This window comes from Octodon degus, unplaced genomic scaffold, assembly GCF_000260255.1.
Source record: "Octodon degus isolate 3935 unplaced genomic scaffold, OctDeg1.0 scaffold00054, whole genome shotgun sequence".
NCBI classification, from domain to species: Eukaryota; Metazoa; Chordata; class Mammalia; order Rodentia; family Octodontidae; genus Octodon; species Octodon degus.
The window spans coordinates 11,956,448-11,966,686 of NW_004524630.1; the positions used below are offsets into that span (position 1 = coordinate 11,956,448).

A 10,239-nucleotide genomic window follows, 5' to 3' on the forward strand; every position below is an offset into this window, starting at 1 on the left:
AGAGAGAGAGAGAGAGAGAGAGAGAGAGAGAGAGAGAGAGAGAGAGAGAGAGAGAAAAGAAAGAAGAAAATAAAACACTATTTCAAAATAGTTCTCCCCACCCACTCACCAAAAATGAAAAAACGGTTGAGAAATATCTAGACTTTAGTGGAGTGAGTATTTTGAGACAGGGTCTCATTATGTAGTTCAGTCTGGCCTTCAACTCACTACAGAGCCCAGGCTGGCTTTGAACCTGCTATGATCCTCCTGCCTCAGCAGGAGGGGCTGGGATTACAGATGTGCACCATCATGCCCAGCTGCAAACTGCCCAGATTTTAAGGGCTGAGTCCTCGGGCAGTAGCCATGATCACAGGTCTTCAGTACTGCCTTTAGCTCTGCTGGAAATCAGCCTGTGCACACGCTGACATACGCAACCCTGAGCCTCCAGGATTTTTTTTTTTTTTTTTGAATGTTTGGTTTTTTGAGACAGGGCTAGCTACATAGTTCAGACTGGCCTTGAACTGGAAATTCTCCTGCCTCAGGCTTCCTAGGGCTGAGATTATAGGCATGCACCACCATGCCCGGCTCAAGCCTGCAGGATACATTCCAGCAAGACCAAAGATTTCCACAATCAGTACCCCTGGAGCATAGTGGTACTCTCCTGAAATCTCAGTACTCTTTGAGGCTGAGGCGGAAAGATCACAAATTTCAGCCCAGCCTGGGGAGTTTAGTGAGAGCCCATCTCAAAACAAACAAAAAATAAAAAATAAAAAATAAAAAACTGGGCTTGATCCTCAGTACCACACTTTTTTTATATAAAAATGCTCTTCTTGTTAAATAGGCAAGGTGCCACAGACCCGTAATCCCAGCGTTTGGGAGGCTGAGGCAAGAAGATCATAAATTCAAGACCCATCTGGATTACGTAGTGAGTTCAAGGGCAGACTGAACTACATAGAAAGACTCTATCTCATAAAAATAAATAAATAAACAAATCAGTACTATAGCTGACAGCAGGTAGAAAGATAAATCTTCAAGGATAGTCTAGGCCTCTGGAGCCAGAGGCCCCAAACATGGAGAAGTGCTTTCTATGTTCTGAAAATCCTGAATTCCTCACAAGTAGATTATGGACAGAAGACAATTCACATTCATCAGAGAGCTGAGGCCTAGATGTGCTACTGACTTCTCTATCTCAGCTGTTAAAAAGCTTCCTTGAAAACTTGGGAGGTAGTTGGGTATGGTGAGGGCCCACGCGCATAATCCCGGCACTTGGGAGGCTGAGGCAGGAGGATTGCTGTGAGTTCAAGGCCATCCTGGTCTACATAAAGAGATCCTTCTTCAATAGATAGATAGATAGATAGATAGATAGATAGATAGATAGATAGATAGATAGATAGATAGAGGCAGGCAGGCTTGGGAGGAGGGAGATCATGACTCCTAACATTCTGGGAAGCTGAGGCAGGAGGAATTCAAGTTCAAGCCCACACTGGGCAATTTAAAAGAACCAACTGGAAGAAAGCATGCTGGAAACCCAGCTCTGTGGTACGGTATTTCCCCCTTGTGTGTTTCCCCAGCACAGCAAAATAAAGGAAAGAGAAAAGCAGAGGCAGTCAAAGCTGAGACTAGCTGTGGGCACTGAAATGCTATCACATGAACCAGCTCCGCCCAACCCTGATTTGTCACTTACAAGTGCCACTGGGGTGCCAGACAAGGCTGGGGTGGTCAGGCCCTGCCCCCCCAGACAGCCTCCCCTCAATCCTCACGGGGTCACCGTGTCATTCCACACCAGGCTGCTGTCAAACACCTGTCCTTTCCAGGTCATTATGGGGACAAATCTTCTTCCTAGGCCACTGGTGCAAACGGCTGCCTCGCAGGAAGCCACACAGTGCACCAAGGGCCGGAGCTGGCTGGCGTTAGCTGCGTCTGTGGCTTCTGCCCGCCCAGCCTCAAGGGCCTGCTGCTTGGCAACAGGACCGGTGCCAGTGTGCTGCTGGGCTTATGAGTCAAGGTGCCTTGGCCAGTGGGCAAGGGGCACACACCTATCATCCCAGCGCTCTGAAGACTGAGGCAGATGGGTTGCGAGTTCAAACTGCACCCGAGTAACTCAGCAGGACCCGGTTTCAAAATGACAACTGAAAAAGCCTGGAAATGTAGCTCAGGGCTAAGGTCACAGGTCAGTTCACAGTGCTCCAAATTAAGGTGGTCTGTGCTCATCCACGGCCAGTGGCATGTGGCCCCAGCCTAGAACACTCTGACCCCTCTCCTTGGACCCTTAAGCATTAAACAGAGAACCACACAAGATCTAAAAATGACTACAGCAGATTCATCCAGTCAAGAATGCCTCAAAAAAAATAAATAAATAAAAATAAATAAGAATACCTCCAAGGTCCAGTTTGGTGGTACCATCTGTGCCCCTGGCACGCAGGAGGCTGAGGCAGAAGGATCGCTGTGAGTTCCAGGCCAGCCTGGGTTAAATAGAAAGTTCAAGGCTAGTCTACAGAGTAAGAACCTGATGCACACACACATACACACACACAAAGAAAAATTATGGGGGCCGGGGAGATGGCTCAGTGGAATGGGTGCTTGCCTGCCAAGTGCAAGGGCCTGAGTTCAATCCCCAGTTCCACCAAAAAAAAAAAAAAAAAAAAAAATTAAGTCACTATTTTCCTACTTTGTACATAAAACCTCTGGTGACATTAATGTCTCTGAATTATTCTAACTCTGCATCAGAACAAGGGGGATAATAGTGGTGTCTTCAGAGAGCTGTTGTGCTAGTCAGGAAGCAGATGTAGGAGGATCCTGAGTTTGAGCCCAGCCTGGGCAATTTAGCAACTTAGTGAGACCCTATCCCAAAATTAAAAATAATTGCCTGGCAAGCGCAGGGTCCTGAGTTCAATCCCCAGTACTGCAAAATAAATAAATAAATAAATAAATAAATAAATAAATAAAGGGCTGGGCCAGAGAGATAGCTCAGCGGTTTAAGTGCCCGCCTGGCAAGTGCAAGGACCCAGGTTTGATCCCCAATACCGTATGTCATGCTGGCTGGGCATGCCGGGCCAGTCACTGAAACTAAGCATGGCGGTGCATGCTTGTAATCCCAGTGCTGGGGAGGCTGAGACAGGAGGATCACTATGAGTCCAAGCTGTGTAGGGAGACCCTGTAACAAATAAATAAATAAATAAGTGATTAAAAATAAAAAATTAAATAAAAAGGGCTGAAGATGTAGCTCAGTGCACAGGCCCTGGGTTCAATCTCCAGTACTGAAGATAAAAGGGAAAAAAAGGCACTTAATCTGGAATCTGCTAATGTCTCCTCCCTAGAAATGAAAATCTTATACCAGCAGAGTAAAGTTATTAACGCTTTAGTCCAAAGATCACTGCTTCTTCTTTTTTTAGACAGTCTCTCACTAAGTAGTTAAGCCTGGCTTTGAGCTTACTATGCAACCCAGGAGGGGACATTGGAAATCACAGCAGTCCTCCTGCCTCAGCCTACCAAATCTGGGTATTACAGGCGTGCACTGCCACACCTGGCAGGATCACTGTTTCCGAGGTGTTCCAAGTACAAACTCTTGGAGCTGGGGGTAGCTCGTGGCAAAGCACTTGCCTGGCACCCAGAAGGTCCTGGGTTCAATGCCCAGCACCATCCAGGAAGAAAGAAAAGAGGAAACACACATCAGGCGCAAGGACAGGCTTTCCCTGCTCCTCTTACATAGAGCTTCGTTCTGGGGTCCTTGGCACCCCCTCCCTCCCACTTCGTGCTTGAGCAAATGCATGCTTCCTGGAGCCCTGCAGAGTGCCCAGCAGGAGCTTGGATGCCAGGCTGCACGGGTGAGCACGGACCTCCATCACCACCCAGGCAGCCTTTCCAGGAGGAACACATCGAAAAATCGCTTCTTCTTCAGTTGAAACTGAGGTCCAGTGCCAGCCCCGCCCCCGGGGCACACTGAGCCAGCAGCGACTGAGACTGGGCTTGGTGGCGCCCACCTGTGATCCCAGCACTTGGGAAGCTTAAAACAGGAGAATTAGTACAAGTCCAATCTGTGTAGTGGGACCCTGTAGACCCTGTAGACCCACCCTGCTCTAAAAGAAAAGAAACTGAGGTGTACCAACGCCACCTGCATGTCTGGGAGCTGTGTCCTCAGGCTCAGCCCCCAAAATGGTAAATGAGGACACACTTCTCCAGTTGTCCATTTGTTCCTGCCTCCACTTTCTTTTGCTTCTTTACGTCAAGAAGCTCCATCACTTAAAAACCCACATCAGGAAGAATGTCTAAGGAAATTCTCCCAGAGCTCCACTCATTACATACATCGTCCTCCCCCTCAGAGCTACAACCTAGGCTGGGTGTGGTGGCGCACACTTGTAATCCCAGAATGCAAAGGCTGAGGCAGGAGGATCACCGTGAGTTGGAGGCCAGCCTGGGCTACACAATGAGTTAGTTCAAGTTAGCAAGACCTTATCTCAAAAAAAAAAAAAAAAAAAAAAAAGGCCTGGCCTATTTAGAATGTTTGTATTCATTGATTGAATGGCTAAGACAGGGTCCTGCTATGTACCTCAGGGTGGTCTTGAACTGGTTATGTAGTGCAGGCTGACAGGCTGGCCTGGAACTAGAAATGTTCCTGCCTCTGCCTCCTACAAGCTGGGATTACAGTCTTATGCCTCAGGCCTGGCCTTAAATGATTCTATTTTTCTCCTTCTCAGACTGGGGATGGAGCCCAGGGCCTTGAGGAGCTACATTCCCAGGTCTGTCCTTCAACAGTTCTTTGAAGAGGGAGGTCCCCATAGGTCTGTCCCTTGCACTGGAAAAGTGACAGCTCCCTGACTGCACTGATTTGAAGGGAAAGTATTAAGCACACTGAGTCCTCTAATGTCGCTTCAGAGATGAACACAGCTTTCCCCAAGATTGTCACTGTGAAAAGGACAAATAAAAGATGGTCCTGATATTCAACCAGACAGTAGAGGGTCAGGGGCCACCTCCCCAAGCACCAGCTCCACCAGAGTGAAGGTGAGCCCAGAGAGAGAGGGACATGAAACCCACACAGCTTGTGCTTATTCAACACAGTTGCAACTTCAGATTCTCCAGTTTCTAGGGCCAAAGAACACAGAATTTTACCTTGTAGTATGCAAACTAATGTCTGGGATTTTTGCCTCTCCTAACTTTACATTCCTGCTACCCAAACTTAAAGAACCCCCCCTCGCATTCTTTCAATCTTCAGTGTTTTATTTGAGCGCTGTTATTGAACAGGTAAATGAATCTTGAAAACTGAAAACCCATTTACAATCCATCACTTCAACCCAGTTTTTTGTACACAGGCATTTCATTTTCCACACGCATGTACTTCAAAGTAACAAGCATGTGGGTCCGGCTTGGTGGAGCATACCTAAAGCCCCAGCTCTCAGAAGGCCGAGGCAGGAGGATGGCAAGTTTCAGGCCAGCCTGAACTACATAGTGAGTGAAAGGTCATATGAAGATGCTGTCTCAAGAAATGAAAGAAAGCTGGGCATAGTGGTGCATGCCTGTGGTCCCAGCACTTGGGAGGCTCAGCAGGAGGATTACTGTGAGTTCAAGGCCAACTTGAACTACATACTGAGCTCAAGGCCAGCCTGAGCTATATAGTAAGACCCTGTCTCAAAAAAGCTAAATGAGGGGGCCTGCCCCTTAGCTCAGTTCTTTAAGTGGCTGCTTCAACAAAGCAGTCAGGCTCCGGTTGCTGTGCTTCAATCCCTGCAACTCAAACCAGCCAAACCTGCCTTGAAGGCATTCAGAGCAAAAACAAAAAAAACAACACTGAACAAAAACTATGAATCACAGGCAGGGTGTGTAGCTCAGTGGTAGAGTCCATCAAACAGGCCTGAGGCCCTGGGTTCAAGTCCCAGCACTACTGCCCACACAAAAGGTTTGGTTCAATATTAGAGGAGCAGTATGTTGGAAAAGGAACAGAAGTTGAAACTTGAACTTATTTTTAACTTTCTTGAATAAGCATACCTAGAAAAAAGGCTTTTCAGAACTGGGCCTCCCGAAGATCAAATCAGGTTGGAGGTGTAGCTCAGCAGTAGAGTTCTCCCCTACTGTGTGCAAGGCCCTGGGTTCAACCCCCAGGACTAGAACAAACAAAAATACATTGAATTCTATTTTGGGGTTAGCTCTTCTAGAGCTTAACTTTTTAATGTTCTGATTTAACTTTAGTTTCCATCAGAGTTTGTGTAGGGTAATAAATTTAAATGTTACTTGAGTATAACATACCTTTTTTTATTTTTGGTACTGGGACTCAAACTCAGGACCTTGCACTTGTCAAGTAGGTGCTTGTGCTACTGAGCTCTAACCTGGCTTAACTTATAATAAATTACATTTTGTGGCATGGAATTTGTAGCTCAGTGGTAGAGTACTTGTCAGTCATGAGCAAGCCTGGGTTTGAGCTCCAGCAGTAGCAACAATAATAGTTAAGAAGAGGAAGGACAAATCAAACATGTTAAAACATTACATAATGCAGGGGCTGGCGAGATGGCTCAGTGGTCTAAAGCACCTACATGGAACAAGCTTGGCAAAGCACAGGGACCACGGTTCGATCCCCCAGCACCACATGCCAGCCAGCCTCGCCCCCTGGTGGGCTGAGCTGTGGCCACACACACACACACACACACACACTAAATAAATACATTACACATTACATACTGCATGACAACTCAGAGAACAGATGGGGGCATCTGTGCAGGTGAGTTTGGTTTGCTGTCCCAGGGGACTGGTAGCCTTTGCTGAGTTGGCCAAGCCTGCCCTTGAGGGGATCCGCTCTGGGAAGACCCATCAGCAAAAGGCATCCGGGCTGGAGAGAGCAGATGCCACAGATCCAGCCTGAAGGCAGCGCTGGAAGTGAGAGATGCTAGCAGCTGGCCAGGGGAGAATGCCTGCTGCAGAGCAGAGGCCTGGGAAATCCTGCAGGAGGCCAGGGGAGGCCTTGTTTTAGGAGGTCAAGGCAACTCTCGAAGACAAACTAATGTTCTTGTGCTCAGACTGGAAAAACAATGACTGAAGGGCAGATGGAGCTGGTTCTGCTTCAGAGTTGCTCGGTACATTGGTGCAAGGAGCGGGCTTGTTGGAGGCTTGCGGGGGGAGGGGGCAGTCACAGACAGTCACGTGACCAGCCCTTCCCTGCTGGGAGATACCACCTGCCACTGGCTCTGACTCAGGGCACCAGGCCTTGTGACCCCAATCCAGGGTATGGATGTCCTTTACTGTGACTTAATCATCTTGCTTATCTGTGAGGTGAATAACAGGCCTTGCCAAGGATTTCAGAGGTTGTAGCATGTCATCTTACTCCTTTGTATGTAGCCAAAAGTAAAGCAAGTTGGCAGGGTGTGGTAGTGCACCCCTGTTACCCCAGCACTTGGAAAGCTGAGGCAGGAGGATTACTGCAAGCTCAGGCCAGCCTGGGCTATAAAGTGAGTTCAAGGCCAGCCTGAACTGCATAGTGGGATCCTGCATCAAAAAGGAAAAACAAAACCCTGAAGCCTTAGGGAGCTGTGAAGGGTGAACCTCTGAAATTCTGGCACTAAATTAGTAGATTTGTGGGGGGAGGCACACAGGGTCTGGCTCTACAGTTCAGGCAAGCCTCAAGCTCGCACTCCTCCTGCCTCAGCCTCCTGAGTGCTGGGATTGTAGGCAAGCGTCTCCACACTCAGCCATGCCTTACCTAATTTCCCAGAGCTCCTTAGGCATTGTGGACTTGCTGTGTAGTTTCTGCCTTCCACCTGCTTCCCAGTAGTTATGATTTATAAATATTTATGAGATGGCATTGGAGTGGAAGAGTTAGAACTTTTGCCCTGAGCCCTGCATAAGTACTTGTCGAGATGGTATTTCTCTGGTGCTCCATGGGTCAGAGAAAGGGAATGTCTAGGATTCTTGTGTTTTAGAGGAATTTTATGAGTTTCAGAACTGAGAAGGGTAACACTGAATTCCTACAGGATCTTTTAGCTCTGTTGTTCCTTCTTCCTCGTTAGGGTGACCCCAGCATTCCTACCTCCTCCTCCTCTTCCTGAAGGTCTTTTCTCCTCACAAGAGGGTGGGGTTTACGCGTGTGACTCAGTTTAGTATACAGAGGTGAAGTCCAGAAAGCCATGGGGGACTGGAGCTGCGCTTCACAGCCTTGAGGAGGAGGAAACTGCATCACCTTTCTCCTAGCTCCAGCATACAGATCAAAGCGTTTCATTCGGTGAGATTCCTCCCGCAAACATCACCTTCTCCAGAGTCTTTGAACAAACCACTTCCCAGCCATCTCAGCTCCGAGGCATTCCCGACTATTGCTTACCCTGCCCTGCAACAGCTGCCTATTTGAGAGGCAAACTAGTCCCTAGTTCACCTGGAAAGACTCAACCCTGATTGCTCAGTACAGCTGATTGCCCCTGCTTAGCATGTTAGAATGCCAGGCTGTATCCCAGGCCAATTAAGTCAGAATGTCCGTGGGGAATGGAACCTGGACATTAGGATTTTAAAAAATCTCCCAGGACATCATCCCAGCACTCAGGAAGCTGAAGCAGAAAGATCACCGTGAGTTCGAGGCCAGCAAGGAGTTCACAGCAAAACCCTGTCTCAAACACAACCACCAAGCCCCCTCAGGTGTTCCAACATGTACCCAGGGCTGAGAACCAGGGGCCTTCCGTTTATCTTCCCTTCTAACAAGGGCACCTTTCCCGTGAATTTTTCCAACAATGACAATGCTGGGTAGTTGAACACAACGTTAGATCAGTAAGGAAGGTTTTGGCAGCAGAGAGGTGAAGGGAGAGGATGGGAGGACGTGATACACAGAAATAGTTTGCCATGGAATCACAGTCGTTCACTTAGAATACCTTCCTCCGGAAGTCCCATGGCCCTCGCTGGGGCTCTCCCGAGGTTATGAACCTAACCACCCCTTGGTGCAGAACCTGGAGACAAGCCCTTGGCGGCTTCCTGCAGCCCGGGAGCACAGCGCGAGCGTCCTTGGGCGCCGGTCTCCTCTCCAGCCTGTTTATCGCGCGCCCTCTGCTGGACGGAAACAGAAGTCCTTCCCTACGTAACAATTGTTTTTTTCTGGATGAGCTCATGCATTCACTTTGGGCTCCCCAGAAAGGACGCGGTTTGGCTGGGAATCCCCCGACATTTCTCGGGCATCCAGCATATTCTGGTTTCCCTCGAGACGCTATTTCTTCGGGGGCGGGATAGGAGCGTCAAAGGAACTGGATGCTGGTGGCTGGGAAATGAGGTCTGCTGCTTCTCTGATAGAGTCTGGGGTGTGTGATGCACCGTGCCTGCACCAGTGGGGTGCTGGGCGGTAATGGAGATCCAGGCGCTGGGGGTGCTCCCGCGGGCTAAGCGGAAAGTGTCCTTAACGGGAGGCGAGATAGTGCCAAGAACCCTGGAGATGTCAGGAAGCCACGCAAGTTAAAGTCATAAACAATTTAAATATGATTTCTTTTTTAAAAGGCATCAACCAAGACACAAAGCCTCGCATTTCAGGTGCTTTGCCCCCTCCCCCCGAAGGTTTGATGGCACTCACCAGGTAGGCCTTCGCCCCAGGGTCTCCTCCATCAGCGGCGAGTTCCTGCCCCCCCCCCCCCCCCGCGTCCTGGTGCACAGGTGCTGCGCCTTGCAGATGCAACGCCCGGAGGCCAGCAGGGGAGCTTCCCCGTGGCGCACCCCGTCTCCTCCTTGTTTCTTCCTCCCTGTTCTCTCAGGATTCGGAGGGTCACGGTGGGCTCAGGCAGGAAGGACTGGGGTTCGGGGTCTGCCTCTGTCCGCGCTCGCCGCCCCGCACCACAGCCCGCGCTGGAGAAGTCGGCGCCGCGGTGGAGGGGGCTGCGGGAGCCGCGCGGTTGCCGTGGTAACGAGGAGCGGGGCGGCGGCTGGGTGTCCGCCGAGCCACCAGGGACGCACAGGCAGGTGGCTATCCTGCAAGGCCCTCCCCAAAAGTCTGATCTCCAGCTCAGCTCAAGCCCCAAGCCATGGCATCCCTCCTCCTTCTCCGCGTCTTCCCCGGTTCCCTCTCCGGCCCAGCCCCTACCTCGCCACCACCCGCGGGCGTCTGCGGCGTGGCCCAGCCCTGCGCTGCCCCAGGTACCTGCCCGAGAGCCCGCTGCGCACAGAGCCAGCTGCTGGACTTCTTGGGAGAACACACCTTGCGGCAGGGGACCAGGGGTTGGATGCAGAGCCAGTGACTTCATCCTCCGGCCAGAGTTCAACAGTGAGGAAGACACAGCCGGCTTATAAAATCAAAGCTGCTGCTGAAGCCAGGGGCAC

At 50.0% G+C, this 10,239-nt stretch overlaps 1 protein-coding gene across 1 annotated transcript in view; it reads right to left on the bottom strand.

The window, feature by feature from the left end:
- Mical3 (microtubule associated monooxygenase, calponin and LIM domain containing 3) overlaps nucleotides 1-9,957 on the bottom strand; it is a 218,064-nt gene extending 208,107 nt beyond the window's left edge. The window contains exon 1 of the mRNA XM_023717698.1: nucleotides 9,500-9,957. The gene's annotated coding sequence lies outside the window, so the exon portion shown is untranslated. The remainder of the gene's footprint in view (nucleotides 1-9,499) is intronic.
- Nucleotides 9,958-10,239: the final 282 nt, after the last annotated feature.